The sequence below is a fragment of the Alligator mississippiensis genome, chromosome 4 (assembly GCF_030867095.1).
Source record: "Alligator mississippiensis isolate rAllMis1 chromosome 4, rAllMis1, whole genome shotgun sequence".
Classification (NCBI taxonomy): domain Eukaryota; kingdom Metazoa; phylum Chordata; order Crocodylia; family Alligatoridae; genus Alligator; species Alligator mississippiensis.
Genome location: NC_081827.1, coordinates 28770890 through 28788351, shown reverse-complemented (window position 1 = coordinate 28788351; position 17462 = coordinate 28770890). Strand labels below are relative to the sequence as shown.

The 17462-nt window shown below is 48.7% G+C and overlaps 1 long non-coding RNA gene across 2 annotated transcripts; it reads right to left on the bottom strand.

The window, feature by feature from the left end:
• Positions 1-262: 262 nt before the first annotated feature.
• LOC132249974 (uncharacterized) lies at positions 263-7406 on the bottom strand. 2 transcript variants are annotated; one of them, XR_009461526.1, is made up of 4 exons: positions 5669-7406; positions 5464-5577; positions 5091-5249; positions 263-1207 (listed from the first exon to the last, which is right to left on the bottom strand). It is a non-coding gene; the product is annotated as an uncharacterized LOC132249974 (long non-coding RNA). The 2 variants fall into 2 exon arrangements; XR_009461525.1 differs by having other exon boundaries at positions 5091-5577.
• Positions 7407-17462: the final 10056 nt, after the last annotated feature.

The following is a 17462-nucleotide window of genomic DNA, read 5'->3' as shown; positions in this document are numbered from 1 at the left end:
TATAGATCAGCAGTTGGTAGCATTAGAGTGATGCAGCTGTGATGGTCCAAGAATTATGTGAGAGGCAAGACTTTCTTGAGATAATATCTTTTATTGGACAAGTTTATTAGACAGGCGTTTGGATGCAAGACATTCTTCTTTAGGTCTTACATCAAAAGCTTGTCTAACTTTATCCCAACTATGAAGTTGTTCCAATAAAAGATATTACTCTAAGAAATCTTTGTCTCTTGTATAGACCAAGAGTTTTAATTGTTTTTGAGATTGTATATGTATTATAATTGAAAATTAGATGTGATTATGGGTCTATAGTAACCTTAACTATAAATAATGAAGATTAAACTCTTTATTGTCCATAGGTAAGATTTTTCAGAACCATGTTATAAAGGAAATCAATTTCTTTTCAGAGATTCATGATATACTCGGACTCTTCTTGCTTCTCTCTGGGATGCAATGAAGGCCTTTTTAAGGCGAAAACTACAGCATTTTTAAAAATTAGAGGTAGAAGTTGAAGTGTTGTTGTTGCCACGATGGTTCAGGAAATATGCAAGAGACAAGAATTCTTGAGTTGATGTCTTTTATTGGACCAACTCTATGGCTGGAATAGACAAAGACAACATTTTCAGAAAATGGCCCTCCTGAATGATCTTGTTTTTCCCTTATCAAACTATTTTTGCAACTCTCTTGTCTGTTTTTCTTATGTCTTGTTTTTAGGTATAGATGGAGTTTCACACAAGCTTTTGTTCCATCTGCTACTTAGTTCTGCTGTGTTGCTTACTCTCCCAAAGACCTACTGTGATACCTGAAAACTCATCTTTGTCTATCCCAACCATGAAGTTGATCCAAAAAAAATATAAAAGAGGCAGAATTCTAATTACATTTGAAAGAAACCATGTGTCAGAGTTTGCACACCTAATAGAGCTAATACTAAGCAGCACCTCAGTTGAGAATTGTTACTTTCTAGGGCAAAGTCAGTGTTGCACATTGTGATTGTAAGATTGAAAAACACAGCAGTTCAGTTTGATGCCTGAGGAAAAGAAACGAACTTGTATAGTGGCTGGTGTGTCCTTGTCAGGCCTCCCAGTGGAAGAGGGGACCCATTGTCTTTTCTGCTCTCTGTAAAAGGATTATTTTTGTGCTGTTCAGTAAAAGCTCAGTTGATCCTGGTCCTCTAGAACTCAGTCTCTTCTCCCTCTGTTCCTCTCATTCCCTTTGGGAAAGGATGAAGACTGTCAGAACACACACCGATTCTATGATAATACAGAATCTGTCTCCAGGGAAATTATGGAAGCTGACTGACATGTTATGAAGCTAATAAACTTAGTCTGAATTCATACTAGATAGATTAAAACCGTGCTGTCCAACTTCTCGGCAGCCAGGGACCAAATCACCATCTGGGCTGCAGTCCCAGAAGCTGCATGAGGCACAGGCCATAGACCTTGGGGCTGCTCATTGCATGCCCTCCCCCCCCCATCCACTCCCACCCAGCTCTTCTGTGCTCACAGCATGGACAACTTGGCTCCCCACCCCCTCCCAACGACACATGCAATATGGGCAGCCCCTGCCCCCCTGCCATAAGATAGGCAGCCCATCTCCCCACTCCCTAGCTGCACGCACAGAACCCTCTTCCCCTCGTGGCCACATGCATCTCTCAGCTGCAATGCAGGCAGCCTGACTCCTTCCTTTGCCATATGCAGTGCGAGTAGCTTGCCCCCCCCCCCCCTCGCTGGGTATGCAGCACGGGCATCATGGCCTTCCCAACAGGCACTGTTTGGCACCCAAGCTTTCTCCAGCTGCACTGTCCTGCCCTGCCCACAGGAATGGACAAGAACTACAAGCTGGAGGAGGGATGGAGAGTCCAAAGTTCCCAGCTGCCATGATAGCAGCAACAGTGGAGAGAGAAGAGTGGTAGCCAGGCAGAAGCCTGTGGGTCACATGTGAATCCTTCAAGGGCCACATACAAGTAGATTCATAGATTCATAGATGTTAGGATCGGAAGGGACCTCAATAGATCATCGAGTCCGACCCCCTGCATAAGCAGGAAAGAGTGCTGGGTCTAGATGAACCCAGCTAGATACTCATCTAACCTCCTCTTGAAGACCCCCAGGGTAGGGGAGAGCACCACCTCCCTTGGGAGCCCGTTCCAGACCTTGGCCACTCGAACTGTGAAGTTCTTCCTAATGTCCAGTCTAAATCTGCTCTCTGCTCGCTTGTGGCCATTGTTTCTTGTAACCCCCGGGGGCGCCTTGGTGAATAAATCCTCACCAATTCCCTTCTGTGCCCCCGTGATGAACTTAAAGGCAGCCACAAGCTCGCCTCTCAACCTTCTTTTGCGGAGGCTGAAAAGGTCCAGTTTCTCTAGTCTCTCCTCGTAGGGCTTGGTCTTCAGGCCCTTAACCATATGAGTGGCCCTTCTCTGGACCCTCTCCAGGTTATCCACATCCTTCTTGAAGTGTGGTGCCCAGAACTGCACACAGTACTCCAACTGCGGTCTGACCAGCGCCCGATAGAGGGGAAGTATCACCTCCTTGGACCTATTCGTCATGCATCTGCTGATGCACGATAAAGTGCCATTGGCTTTTTTGATGGCTTCGTCACACTGCCAACTTATGTTCCTCTTGGAGTCCACTAGGACTCCAAGATCCCTTTCCACCTCTGTGCCACCCAGCAGGTCATTCCCTAGACTGTAGGTGTGCTGGACATTTTTCCTCCCTAGGTGCAGCACTTTGCATTTCTCCTTGTTGAACTGCATTCTGTTGTTTTCTGCCCACTTGTCCAACCTATCCAGGTCTGCTTGCAGCTGTTCCCTGCCCTCCGGCGTGTCCACCTCTCCCCATAGCTTTGTGTCATCTGCAAACTTGGACAGAGTACATTTCACTCCCTCGTCCAAGTCACTGATGAAGACATTAAAGAGTATCGGTCCAAGGACTGAGCCCTGCGGGACCCCACTGCCCACACCCTTCCAGGTCGAAACCAACCCATCTACCACGATTCTCTGGGTGCGACCCTCCAGCCAATTCGCCATCCACCGGACTGTGTAGTCATCCACATCACAGCCTCTTAACTTGTTCACCAGTATGGGGAGGGATACCGTATCGAAGGCCTTCCTGAAGTCTAAGTATACGACATCCACCCCTCCTCCTGTGTCCAGGCATTTCGTAACCTGGTCATAAAAAGAGACTAGATTGGTCAGGCACAATCTGCCTGCCACGAACCCATGCTGGTTTCCCCTCAGCATAATTTGTCCTGCCGGGCTCTCACAAATGTGAGCCTTGATAATTTTTTCAAAGACTTTGCCAAGGATGGAGGTGAGACTGACTGGCCTATAGTTGCCCGGGTCCTCCTTCCTCCCCTTTTTGAAAATGGGGACCACGTTGGCCCTTTTCCAGTCCTCCGGGACATGGCCCGTGCGCCACGAGCGTTTGAATATTCCTGCCAGTGGCTCTGCAATGATGTCGGCCAGTGCCTTCAGCACCCTCGGATGGAGCCCATCCGGGCCTGCCGACTTAAAGGCATCCAGTTCTTCCAAGTGACTCTGCACCACCTCAGGATCTACGCATGGAAGTCTGGCGCCTTGCTGCTGCCTCTCTACAACCCCAGTGAGAGACTTGTCGTGCCCCTCGCTTAGGAACACTGAGGCAAAGAACTCATTGAGGAGTTCAGCCTTGTCCCCCCTGTCCATCACCAATTGTTTCTGCCCATTTAGCAGGGGTCCTATTCCTCCCTGGGTCTTCCTTTTACTCCCTATATATCTAAGAAACAATTTCTTGTTGTCTTTTACTTGGGTTGCCATCCTCAGCTCCATGGTAGCTTTGGCCCGTCTAACTGCCTCCCTACAAGCACGAGCAGAGGAGGTATATTCATCTTTGGTGATCTCTCCCTGTTTCCACTTTTTATGTGCTCCCCTTTTGGCCCTTAGGCTGCCCTGGATTTCTGTGGTCAGCTAGGGAAGCCTCCTGGCCCCTTTCCCTCTTTTGCTTCGCTTGGGGATCATCTCGCTTTGTGCTCGAAGGATAGTTTCCTTAAGGCACAGCCACCCTTCTTGGGGTCCCATCACTTCAAAACTCCTACTCTGCAGTGCGTCCTTGACTAATCACCTGAGTTCATTGAGATCAGCTTTCCTAAAGTCTAGCACTTTCACCCTACTAGTTACCTTACCCACTCGATGTCTTATGGTGAATTCTATTATTAGGTGATCACTGTCCCCCAGATGGCTACCGATCTGGAGGTCCCCTACCATGTCATCCCCCATTGCCAATACCAGATCCAGTATGGCATTCCCCCTAGTGGGACCGTGTATCTTCTGAGTCAGGTGGAGGTCCTGTACACAGGTTAGAAACCTGCGTGAGCGGTGGGACTTTGCTGTCTGTGACTCCCAGCAGATGTCCGGGTAGTTTAGGTCCCCCATGACTACCGCCTCTTTAGCTTTTATGGTCTCCGAGAGTTGCCTCAGGAGCCCCGAATCTCTTTCTTCCCCTTGATGTGGGGGTCTGTAGCAGACCCCTACCACCAAATCCCTTTCTCCTTGCCCCCCATGTAGCCTAACCCACAATCCTTCTACTTCCTCATCCTTGGATTCTGTCTTGATGAGGGTTGCTGTATATTGCTCACTGACATAGAGCGCAACCCCTCCCCCTTTCTTCCCCACCCTGTCCTTTCTGTACAATCTATAGCCCTCAATATGTACCGCCCAGTCGTGGGATGAATCCCACCAGGTTTCTGTTAGCCCCACTAAGTCATAGGTGTTTAGTGCAAGCAGGAGCGCTAGTTCATCCTGCTTGTTTCCCATGCTCCTAGCATTAGTATATAGGCACTTGAGCCCTGCGACTGGTGCCTTTGCTGCCCCCCCGCTCCGAGTCCCAAGGGGCCCTTTGATTCTTACCTTCTCATTTCTTACCTGTGCCGTAGTGCTGGCCTCCCCATGGCTTTCAGGTTCCCAATGCTCTCTTTCTTCAGGCTGGGCTGTCCTTGTGGGTGCCACATGGTTTGGTGGTCCACAGCTTCCCCCGCCCTCATATTCCCCTCACCCCAACGAGCCTAGTTTAAAGCCCACCGGAGGAGATCCACCAACCTAGAAGAAAACACATGCTTACCTTTGGGGGGCAGGTGAAGCCCATCCCAGCCGAGCATGTCCCTTGTCGTGATGTGCGGGTCGTTGCCCAGGAAGCCGAAGCCTGCCTCAAGACACCACTGCCGAAGCCACCAGTTGGTTTCTCGGATGCAGTTTTCATGCCATCTTCCGCGTCTGTTCACTGGTAGGATGGAAGAGAATACCACCTGTGCACCGAACTCCCTCAGCACGCCACCCAGAGCACTGTAGTCTGCCATCAGGTGATCGGGGGTTCTCCTGGCCGCATCATTAGTACCCACATGGACTAGGACCATGGGGTAGTAATCGGTGGGCTTGATCCTGGCCTGGATTACCTCTGTCACATCCTGAATCTTTGCTCTAGGGAGGCAGTATACCTCTCGTGCTGAGGGGTCCTGGCGACAGATGGGCCCTTCTGTACCTTTCAGGATGGAGTCGCCTATGACGAGCACTCGTCACCTCCTCCTCTGGGTCCTCTTGGATCTCTTGACCTGTTCGGAGTGTGAAGAATGTGGTGTTTCTTCCTGCCCAAGGGTCTCCTCCTCCCCTTCCATCTCCTGCAGGGTCGCCAGGGCCTTGTACCTGTTCACCAGTCAGACTGGAGAAGCTGGTACCGGTTCGCTGCGAGCTGCTCCGGTCCTGGCTGTGACCGTCTGCCACTCTGCTGTGGAGGGCATTCCCCGGGCTGCTTCTTCCTTCGGTGCCTGGTCCTGCAGGGAAAGGAAATAACTATCAATTTCATCCTCCGCCTCCCTGATCCCCCTCAGCCTGCTAACCTCCTCCCGGAGCTCCCTCACCTGTGCCTCCAGAGCCCTAAGATGGGCACCTGCCGGACAGGTGTGGGGGCCCCCAACCTCTGCCCCCCCCGGCCCTGCTGGGGATCCCCCACAGGCCAGGAGGTAGGGGGACATCAGCTCCCCCATGGGCTTGGTCTGGGTGGAGACCTCAGACCAGCCCAGGTTAGCCTTGTCCCCCTGGGCAGAGGCCCTAGCAGCACTCCTCGTAGACACCATTCTGAGCTGCTGTTTGTAGATCTGTGTGGTGTCTATACCCTACCCCTACAGGACTCTCACTCCTGGCCCTTCCTGCCCGCCTGCCGGCGCGAACGCCTGTGCAAACGCCGGCGCGCTCTCACAGAGTGCGCCTGTTTGCGCGCTCTGTTCGCGCTGTGCGGCTCGGGAGCACAGCTCCCTACCGGCTCAGCTATATGGGACCCGGGGGGCTTCCCCTCCGGATCCGGCTCAGCTGCGCCAGGTTCCTCCATCCCACTTACCTTCGGGGGATCAGCTGCTGCTGCCCCCGCTGCCGATTCCTCTGCTGCTGCTGCCACCGCCGCCTCCGGTCAGTCAGTTGGTTAAGGGGGCACACATGCGTGCGGGACTCCTCTCCTTCCCGCTGCTGGTTCCTGAGGTTGCCAAACCTACAGGATTGCCCTGGGGTCTCCAGAAATTAGATATAAATCTCCAGGAGACTGTTGAGAGTCACCAAGAAGAAAAATGATAGGGCATTCATTAAAGAAATATTAAATGTTGAATCTGATTTATACAGTAGTCCAGTAGGGTTTGAAATGTAATATTAATGTGCATTTGCCATCCTAATTCTATTCACTGTAATCTGTACCTAATATATGCAAGCACATGGGCACATTTGTATTGTGTGTCGTAGGCACATTGGCAATCTGGAAACCTCCCAGAATAGATTGAAATGGAGTTGGCAACCCTACATATGAGCCATGGGCTTCCAGTTGAACAGCCCTGGGTTAAAAAGTATTTTGGGAAATCAGGAGATAAGTTATTGGCTTATCATCTATAAAGAACTCAAACACTGAAAATACGGGTAATTCAAGAATGTCGTGGCCATCTACTCACATCTCCCAGAAGCCTAAATGATCAGTTTCTAAAGTTCTATGAAGCTCTGTGTGATGATGGTGGTCTTACCCCCTCTTCCCTCGTCTCACCTGCCATGAATTTGCTAGTAAATTCTTCCAGGAGGGTTCTAGTGGAGATCTTCTCAGAGGGGTCCCTCGACACGGGTATACTCACAGTTATGATGTGCGTTGTTCCACGGGGCTCCGCCACCCCTGCACCCCGTCCACTCGCCAACCGATCCTGTGCTGGTAGGATGTTTATCTTCAATCCTCTGCAGGCTTATCCTGCCATCGGACTCAAAAAATGAAGGGACTCAAACTCAGCTGCACAGCTCAGCCAGCCCGTCCCCTTTTTTCTTTCTAGCTTTCAGTTCTCCCTGTATTTCTTTGTGTCTTTCCTCCCTATCTTCTTTTAGAAATAGTATTCTTCTGGTGCGGGGGGGGGGGGGTCATGGAGCTGCCTTCCCTTCCCCAGCGCCTTCCAGGGGATTGCGCCCCTGTCCCCTGTCCTTTTTCTCCTAGGGGAAGTGCTGGTAGCCGCGGGAAGCTTCGGCGTTCTCCTTGCTCCCCGTTTCCAAAGGGGAGTACTGGTCTCTTCCCATTCACTTCCTGCTGAGAGCTAGGGGATTTCCCCTTTCTTGCCTCCACCAGAGGCTTAGAGGCTTTCCCTGCCTCTCACGCCAGTATGGCACAGCCTATCTTGTGCCTCTCCCTGGCAGGAGCCTCAGCAAGCCAGACGTGCTGCCTGCTATCTCTCCCTCTCTCTCATTTCTCCTCCCCACGGGTACTGGTGGGGTTTTTAAACTTTCCCACAGCAGCCATGTTGGCAGCTGCGATTGGCCCGGCTGCTTCCCTCACAGGGAACAGCTGCTTAAATAATCGGCGTAGTGCCGGCTTGCATGGCTGTAGCTGCAGCTACGGCTGCCGCCGCATTTCTAACTTTGGCACCGCCGAGTTTTCTGGAGGTAAGTCTTCCCCTCCGGGGTTCTGCTTCAGGGTTTTGTGGGCCCCACAGACCTCCCTCGCCTCCTCTCGTGCCTATGGAGGCACGTCGCCACCACACTCTGTTATGGGACAAGTCAACCAAGCAAGATACAGAAGGATTCCTAAATAAAATGAAATTTCCTTCAATCTTGCTACCAGTTCTGGCTGGACTCACCTCAATTAAATATTAAACCCCATAAAATACAAGGAAGGAGTTGTTATTTCTCGAGTTTTATCAACAGGTTCAGGAAAGGTTAGTTCCAAAATTGGCAGTGCATATAGTGATATTCAAAGAAACAATGAGGTATTGATAATATGAGATTTTCATCGGTATTGAAATACAGGCAGTCCTCAATTTACAACTTTTTGATTTACGAGGAACGGCACTTATGACCTTTATAAACTGACACCATGTTTTGAGGCTCCAATGTGGGTTTCAATTTTACAACGCTTGATACAGCTGTGTCCAGCTGATAAGTCTGGAAGGGGAGGGGAGAGGGAAGGGGCACAGGGGATGCAGATCAATGCCCCTACAGCAAAGGAGGGTTTGGAGCTGGGGCTGGGACAGGGGCTGAGGCAACCGCTGCCTAGGTGGGGCAGAAGGGGCCCAGGACGAAGGCACAATTTGTCCAGGGGGTGCGGGGAGGGCCAGGGTGGCTTCTGCCGCTGTGTGCTGCTGGTCTGGGAGCTGCTTATCCAGTGGCTCCTGCCGCTGCTCCCACCACTTTTCCAGGAGGGCATGGGGGCATGTGCCCCCAGATCTGCGCAGGGGAGATAGGGATGGGGCTGCACTGTGCTGCATTCCAGATGGGCATGTGGTGGTGCTAGGAGCAGAGGCTTTGCCCTGCTGCTGCTCACCCAGCTGGGGTGGGGCAGTGGGGCATGGGACAGAGCCACTGTGCTGCCTCCAGACAAGCAGCAGGCAGTGGCTGCTTTGCAGCCCCCCACCCTGCTGCTGTGCAGCCCAGCTGGGGTTGCCCAAGCTGCACAACCCAGCCCAGCCCAGGGCTATGCCCTGCTGCTGCTTGCCCAGCCCAAGGTTATGCCATGCCGCTGTTCGCCCAGCCAGGGTAGGGTGAGGGATTGTGGGATGGAGCTACTGCACTGCCTCCAGACAAGTGGCGTGCAGTGACTGCTGTGCAGCCCCCCTTCCCACTGCTGCACAGCCCTCCTCCCTGCACCCCCGGACAAGCTACACTTTTGTTCCACACCCCCCTCACCCCACCCTGACTCGATGAATGGCGGGAGGTATCAGGGGGGGATGTGCCCCCAGATCAGGGCAGGGTGGGTGGTGGAACGGGGGCTGTGGGGGAGCTGCAGCAACCCAAAAATTTGCTGTAGCCCCCCCATAGCCCCTGCCGCCCACCCGGAGCACACTGCAGTTCAGCCCCAGCCTCACCTGCCCCATGCAGATCCGGGGGCACGTGCCCCCCCATGCCCTCCCAGATGAGCAGTGGGAGCGGAGGCAGGAGCCACTGGATGAGCAGCTCCTGGACCAGTTGCACACCGTAGCAGGAGCCGCCCCACCCAGACGAGCTGCGCCTTCATCCTGCGCCCTCCCGCCCTGGCTAAGCAGCAGTTGCCCCAGCCCCAATCTCTCCCTCGCTGTGGGGGCATTGATCTGCACCCCCATGTCCCTTCCCTCCCCCCTCCCCTTCCACCACAATAGACTTATCAGCTGGACACAGTTGTATTGAGCATGGTAAAGGAACCAATCACCCATTTATAACATTGTTCCTATGGGAAAACTGGTTTCAAGTTGCAACGTTTCAACTTAAGACACAGTTTTCAAGAACCAAGAACCAATTACGTTGTAAGTCTGAGGACTGCCTGTAAGTCACTGGCAGTCTCTAGAGACAGAAGAGGCATTTGACATGATTGGACAGTAATACCTGTTTGGCATTTTATGAAGACTTGGCTTTGATAACAGTTTCCTCAGGAGTATTCAGCTGCTTTATAAGCTAATTTTTCAGCTCATATGAAATAATAAGACTTGCCGTTAAACCTCTAGCATTTATCTTTGGCCGTGAATTTTTGGCAGTACAAATTAGGAATAAAAAGGTAAGGTAATAAAACACCAGGAGCACAAAATTAAAATATTATTTTAGGCTGATTAAACACTTTTGCTATCAGACATTTCTCTCTAGCATGTTGGATGCAAAAGATAAGTTTTTGGAAATAGTTGGGCTATAAAATCAATTAGATTAACTGAGGCAATTGGCATCTTCCAAGGAACAAGAGATAAAAAATGATCAACAGTTCCTTTCAAGGGTAAGAGATTAGTGTGAAGTATTTCATTATTCAGTTATTAAGAATAATGAGTGAAGTTAGAGTAAATCTTAATCCTTTAATTATGAAACTGACTAATGATTTATGGAGATGGCAGGCCTTACATCCCCTCTCATTGTTGGATAAGAATTAATCCAATTAAAATGACTGTATTTCCCACATTACGTTTCATGCAGAGTACATCATCGGTTTGTGTCACTCCTTTCAAAAAAACTAATAATAGGTTTAAAATCTCTCTCAGTAAATAAACAAAAAGCCAAGAATGTCATTAGGAAGTCTACAGCTATTCTTAGATCCAGCAGAGGGAAGTTAAATTACCCAGTATTACCAGATCTTCTGACATATAGCACACCCCACAATAAAATATGCACTTTGTTTTTGAAAGGCAGAATAAAGGAAAAATTATTTTTTTTTTGCCTTATAGCAATTAACTGAGTAGCAGAAGCCCGCTCATTGTTCTGCTCCCTGTGAGTCCTGTGCAGGTTTTATTTCAATTTTGCTTGGTAACTAGCAGAAACTGTTCTTACTGTATTTTTTGCATGCAATGCACACTGCATTTTCTATCAGCTGTTTTTTGGGGGGGGAAAATGTGGCAAGTCTATGTGGGAAAATATGGCAAGTTATGTCACCTCACTGCTATTCTGGAATAGGCCATTTGATGTGTTAAATTATTATTCTTAGGCTGCCCAGCATGGCATTGAACAGAAAATGCAGAAAAATTATCTCCCCTGACTTTGCAGGTATGGCAGATTATGGGGGTTATTGTGATAGATCTATGTTAACTGTGTTCGTGTTAATCTAATATTGTATGATAGGATCACCTATAATGCTAACGCTCAGGGAAAGAAGGGTTTATAGAGTCCCTGCCAAGTGTCATGGTTGGCCACGTGTGGAACAATACAAGATGTACGTAAATGTATGCAGAGTCCTGAATAGCTTTGTTGTGAAGTGACATGGTCTACAGCCAGGAGGCTGGGGGAGAGGGGAGAAGGGAGCTGAATGAGATGAGCCTTAAAGGGAGAAGGGCTGTGAACAAGCTGGGGTGTCCTATGAGGAAAGACTAGGAAGAGATCCTGGGGTCAGAGACCAGCTTTGGGACTTTGAGGAGCTGGAGAGACTGGAAAGGAAACAGCTTAGTATCTTTGGGGGTACCCTGGCCTGTGCAGACTGGATAAGGGACAGAGGAACTGCTTAACCCTTTGAAGGGGGCCAGAGAACTTTTGGCTGCTGCCCTGATAAATATTGTGCTTGCAGAGCTGTCTGTTTGCTGCTTGAATACTTTGGATTGGGATAAGTCTCCTTAGCACAAGGTAAGTTCCTCTCTCTCAGGAACAGACCTGGACGCTGGCTCCTTGAGTCAAGGCCAGGACGAGCCAGGGAGTGTGAGGTCAGGATCTCAGAATGTTAATTCAGAACTCCAAATAAGGCAGTCAAAAATGGGACACAGAGGCCAGTGAGCTGCAATCAAGACAATGAATTTCATTGTATCCACATAATTAAATGGTCAATAACTCTTTGCACTGAATAATGTTTAACATACTCCTGAGATCTGGCATTTGCTACTGACATCTCAAGGGAGGAAAAGAAGTCCTGGGCCAGAGGCTGTGCTTAAGGTGACTGAAGAAGGAGGAATCTCAAGATGACAGACAGAGATCATGAAATTAGCAGTTTTTGAGGTAGGCTGTAGTCCAGGGATATGTCTAAGCTGAAGGAAGTGCTAGGTCTGGTGAGGCTATCCTCACAGTAGTTAAGGATCCTGGACCAGGACCAGGATCAGGATGGGTATGGGTCCCCCTAACCTGGCTACCAACCTTGGCAAGAGGCAGATTTGGGGGGTGCACTGGTGCATTTGCAACTCCCTTTGATTCTTGGTCCACCCAAAGTTTAAAACAACTGCCTGGAAGTGGCAGCACCATTTTGAATCAGGTAGTGCTGCAGGAGTCAATTGACTTCATGGCTCATTATAATCTACCTAATCCTTTTTAAATTCTTCATTCCACAAGTGTTAGTGACCAACTCCTTTTTTCTGGTTTTGATATTCCACCAATTAAGTTAGCCTTTGTTCTGCAATACTGCTATCTGTTTGATGCTCCAGGTAATGCAACTCCTATCTCACAGCCCCACAGAATATTTTTAACTCATTCCAATTAAGTTATATTTGTTTTTGCTTCGGTCTTAAACTGAATAATGCAGCCATAGGTCACTAGCATTTAGCATCTAGTTTATTGTTAACTAGAGAAAAACATGTGTTGTTTTATAGGTGATGATGATGCACCTCATTATCTGCATCCCCTTTTCAAAATTCTAGATCTGTCCATGGCTAGAAGGATATTTGCTACCATCTCCCCATGGTTATGGTGATTATATTGGAGCAGTACTGGACACATAAAAAGTGACAACTGTGATATAAAGAAGGCATCAAAAATGCCCTGCACATCCCACACCCATGGGACAGATCATGCTCTAGAGATACACATGTTATCAGTGTCACTGGAGCACCTCCAGCTTGGAAGGGTAGTGTCTCCTTCCACAGGAGATAAATAAGGCCTGGCTTGCTGATCCTGATCCTGCTGGAGTGGTAGCAATGGTTCCTCCACACACACATCATAGACAAATTCCCATGCTGAGACATAGGCATCTCCTCCCTGGCAGCAGTTCAGAGAAGCAGCCACGGGGCAATGTGGTGGGGTGACCCTCCCCTCACCACAAGGCATGTAAGGCTAGTTGTGGGCTCTTCCCAGCCCTGGAGTGCTACTGTCCCATCTCACTTATCTGTTCTGCTCTCCTCAAAAACAGGCACCTGCAACTCTTGCACATGCTAGGTAACACAGGCAAGGCTCCGCTTTCACAGCTATGCACCATGAAGGCAGAGTGACTTTGAATTCCCTGTAACAAAACAGATGCAGTCAGCATTTGCTCTTCAGACCCAAATCAAGGCTTCATTCAGAAGCTGGCAAGTAGGAAGGAAGAGAATGTAGGAAAGGGTAAGCAAAAACACTGTTCTCGGATAGCCAAACAATACAGCTTTGTCCAGTAATTCCCCAGTTAGATGTCCTCCTCCCTCTCCTACAGGGCTTCTGATCAGCACACACATTAGGCACAGTGCCAAGCACAAGATACTTGTGCAGATAAACAAGACCCTGGACTTTAGGCAACAGAACTACATATCTCTGTGTTTGTCATGCATATGCCTTCCTTGGCAGAAGATCCAAAAAGCTTACAACTGCATCACACCAACACACGTGTACATACTTCACCACCCGGTTGCTTGCATATTTCAAAGAAAGATTCACATGGCTGCAAGTTTGCATTCAAGATGAGATGCCAAGTTCAGGAATGTGGGGCTGTTGTCCAAACTACTGAACACATCATTGTCCTTTTCTATGTCTTCTGGTGGTTGGGCTAAACTGAACTGAAACTGAAACTGAAATGCTAAACTCTTCATTGCACAGGTGTTAACGGCACCATTTTCTTTTTTAAGAGGCGTGATGTTCTACCATCAAGCTAGCCTTTGTTCAGCAGTTCTGCTGTCTGTTAGCTGCTCGAGGTAATGAAGCTCCTATTTCAAAGCCCTGCTTTTAATTCTTTCCAATTAAGTTATATTTGTTTTTGCTTCAATCTTAAACTGAATAATAGAGCCTGAGACCCCTAGCATATTAGCAAAATTTCTAGTTTATTTTTAACTGGATAAATATGTGTGTTGTTTCATATGTTTTAATGAACCTCACCAACTTCACCCCCCTTTTCAAAATTCTAGATCCACCCGTGGGCACATATCACATGGTTACAAAGCAAGTTACAGAGCGTATACTTACAGGTGAGGTTGGGTTTTCAGGTACACAGAGAAATAAAGGAAATGAGAGAATTGTGAACAATGGTTCAAAGAAAAAGGGAGAAAGAAGATTTTTCAAGAGAGGATGGCAGGTGTAGGTCTCAGACATGGTCAGGTGACAAGAGCAGGCTATGGACCCAGCATAAGCCTAGATTATGACAGTAGGTACTTAAGTATGCATTTTAGCCATAAGCAGTAACATACAAAAAAAGAATGAAGTCTGCTGGTCAAGGCCACTGGTATTGGGCCAGACCAGGTAAAAGTAATTTTTTTTTTAAATGCTAATGGTACAGCTACCAGCTTTAATAATTTCATGTTTTATTTTTTGCTAGGAAGAACTGAATTGTGTGTAGCTAATTAGAATCCTATTAAAAGATAGTACATTTTTGTTGACTGAATATGGTAAGATGGAAATGTATAATCACCAGTTGCCAGTACAGATCATTTTCAAAGGGCCAGTGCCGGGCTACAAAGCAGAGGTAAAGCAAAAGACCAGGAAGTCTTCTTCTGAGTGACCGTAGAATGAACCTTAACAGACATGACAACTAACAAAGGAAAAACAGCAATTAACATATCCAGTAGAACCAGAATAGATTAAACAGAGCACAAGGCCTTCAATTAAATATCTAAAATATACAGTACATGGTAGTTTTAGCTTATAGTAATCATTGGTGTAACCGAATGTGTGGACTATAGTTTTATAAAAGAGATTTATGTTAATTTTCTTAAGTTATAAAAACAAAGCTGCTTTGTCATGAAAACTACAAATAAGGTGACATGGTAACAGGACATTGTCAAATGTCATTCCATGGCTGCAAAGGGAAAGAGATAAGAAGTCTTTCCCTCCAGAGTTGTAACTTTCACAGGAATATAAGTCTCAACTAATTGACACTTTCCAAGTCCGTAAGGCAACTGATTCAGTTCAGTTCTAAAATTTTTAGTGAAATTTGAATAAAACCAATGAAACTGCAGTTATTAGAATATTAGGAAAAAACATTTTTAAATATTGGACATAAGCTGTAGGGAAAAGGAGAGGGAACTCCCAAATTCAAAGAGACCTATTGCCAGGCTGTGTGCTACCTCCTGAATCACCCCTACTCTCGCCGAGATGGTGAGAATTTGTATTAAACTGTAGTATTTTGTGGGGTAGTTATATGGCCACTGAAACAAGTGTTTGTTCTTGTGCCTTTGGGGTGTGACAATACAAGGTCAGGCTATTGCTTTGTCTCTTGCTTGTTTTGCTGACCAAGTGGTGATAATTAAGGGAGCTGTATCTTAATTCTGTGCTTAAGCTGGCAAAAGAGGGCCTGATCATAGATGTGCTGCAATCTTTTCTCTATAGAGGATGAATGGTAATGAGTTTTTGGTAACACATGGACAGAGGAAAATGAGGATTGGTCAGGATTTTTCAATAAACTGAAAATAGGAAACAAGGGAATGTGGTATTTGAAGGATGAGCAGGGGGGCAATACAGGGATGTTAAGCACATATTGGGGGCTGTTAAAGGTTTCTATCAGGATCTGCCTACATGTAAGGCACAGCACAGGTTGTGCTTGCCACTTTAAGAGGTTTCAGACAGGCTCTGAGTAGCTGGCTGGTGTAGTTTGGCCAAATTAAATGGTCACATGACCAAAAGAGGTCCATCGGATTAGAGGAGGGCTGAGCAGCCTCAGTATAAGCCCAGGCCATAGGAGCAGAGCTAACAGTTACACCTAGGGAGCCAGAAGAGTTAAATCACTCAGCCTGCAGACTGCAGTTCCCAAAACACCTGCAGGTTAGAGTAGGATCTATGGGGATGGAGGAGAGGCATGACCTGGCCCTGGGGCATGACCTGAAATGACACCCTGCTGAGGTTGGATGGTGTAGTGGGACTGCCTGTGGCAGTGCAACCTCCAAGAAATGCCACACCTGTGTGTCCCCAGTGAAAGGTGAGCATGAGACACTGGAAAGCCTCAGCCCCCACTGCCTTGTGGGTACCCTGTGGAGGGGAAAGGCTAGGGGAGTATACCCCGACAGAAAATTACAGGGGCCAAGGCCCATAGAGTGCGGCCTGAGGTCCAAGGGGCGCAAGGCCTAGTGGCCCCAGTGAAGGGGGCTGTTGCAGAGCACTAAGGTACCTGTTCCTTTAAGGGCAGAAACTGCTTAGAGAGAGGGCCCCAGCAGCTAGGCAGAAACCCCACAGGTGCAGGTTACTGTGGCAGCAGGCTAATGAGGGAATTAGCCTGCACCTGCTCTTGGTCAGCTGACCAAAAGAAGGCAGGGCCCTGGGCACATATAAACCCCAGGGCTGGGGCTAGAGAGCTAGTTCTCTGGCAGCAGCCAAGAGGGAAGGAGCTGTCATAGAAGAAGCTACTTGGAGATGCTTGACTGCCTGTTCTGATGCTGGTAGGATTAAGGGACTGTAGGAGCTCATAAGTGATGGTGGGGAGGAGGCCCATTAAGCTGAGAGATAAGTTTGCCCTCTTAAAAAGGGATAGAGTGTGGACCCTGTGTTATTGTTGTGTTGGAGCCCAGGGTCTTGTGCTTTCTGCTGTTATTTAAAATGGTGGACCGGGCAGAGGCTATTGGGGAGGAGGAGGCCTCATTGGGGAAGACTACAGTGTGGAAACCCCAGCACCAGAGGGTGCAGAGATGGGGGGGTGAGCATATCCCAGCACCAGAGGGCACAGAGATGTGGGGGGTGAGCAGACCCCAGCACCAGAGGGTGCAGTTACTGAGGCCAGACTAAATTGAGGCCTCAACGTGAAAAGACAATGTCTACATACCATCTGCAAGGCATGGGGTGCAATAAAGGGGCGGTTTTGGAGTCACACATCTAGCCCATAAGGCTTGCGGGTATCATAAGGCACTTCCTGAGTGTGGGACCCAGTAAGGGGGTCCAACAACCCACAGGGTTTAGAGGAGTCTGTCAGGACTATGACGGAGCAGCAACTCAAGGGCAGCCTCCTGATTCATCAATTACACCAGACATAACAGGGAAGATTAGTAGGCACCCATAGGGAGATCTCAGCCATTCCTGGGGAGGCTGTAACATGACAGGGGCAGAGAAGTCAAGGCACATGTGAAGGAGTGAGACAGAACTTACAGCATGGAGGGCTGGCAGGGCTGCAGCTGCAGCCCTGAAAGGAAGGAAAATACCCACCCAATTTCCAGAGTAGCATCTCGCTCAGGATTGGTGGAGGGAGGCCTCTCAAAGGTATTTCCGGCCCTGGAGAGGGGTAGAGAGGGGGCAGCTCCCTGCAGGCTGCAGGGAGAGAGGAGTGGCTGAGCATCTCGGCAGGCAGAAACTGCGGAACCTGCCTGAGGAACACTGCAGAGGGACCCTTTGGCAGGCAGAGTCCTGCAAACACATGGCTAGTGGTAATCTCTGGAGCAGAGCTGCAGCTGAGGATCCAGAGTGAGGG